Below are 285 nucleotides of genomic sequence, written 5' to 3'. Positions count from 1 at the left end.
CGCCTGGCTCTCGGGGCCTCCTCCCGGGCGTCCGCCCTGCTCGCCCTGCCCGGACGCGGCCCCGCGGTTTCCCGCCCGCGACTCGCGACCCCGGGGCCGAGCCCGCGCCCGTCGGTGTCCTGCGGGCCACGAGCTGGCCGTCCCCTGGCCAGGCGTGTCCCGAAGGGCACCAGGAAGAAGCCAAGACCGCCCTGGCGCTCTCGGCGGCACCTGCTTGCCCTCGGGACCCTCCGGGAGCGGGCGCAGGGCCACTTAGCTCCGCATCTCAGCCCGCCCCTGGGGGCT

General features: G+C 77.9%; 1 protein-coding gene across 3 annotated transcripts in view; it reads right to left on the bottom strand.

The window, feature by feature from the left end:
• The window catches only part of RTEL1 (regulator of telomere elongation helicase 1), a 38,455-nt gene that overhangs the window by 35,695 nt on the left and 2,475 nt on the right, over window positions 1-285 (bottom strand). The gene's annotated exons all lie outside the window — the stretch shown is intronic.

The sequence above is a fragment of the Tupaia chinensis genome, unplaced genomic scaffold (assembly GCF_000334495.1).
Source record: "Tupaia chinensis unplaced genomic scaffold, TupChi_1.0 Scaffold144472_1, whole genome shotgun sequence".
Classification (NCBI taxonomy): Eukaryota; Metazoa; Chordata; class Mammalia; order Scandentia; family Tupaiidae; genus Tupaia; species Tupaia belangeri.
The sequence above is the reverse complement of the archived record's forward strand: the minus strand, read 5'-3'. Positions and strand labels throughout refer to the sequence as shown.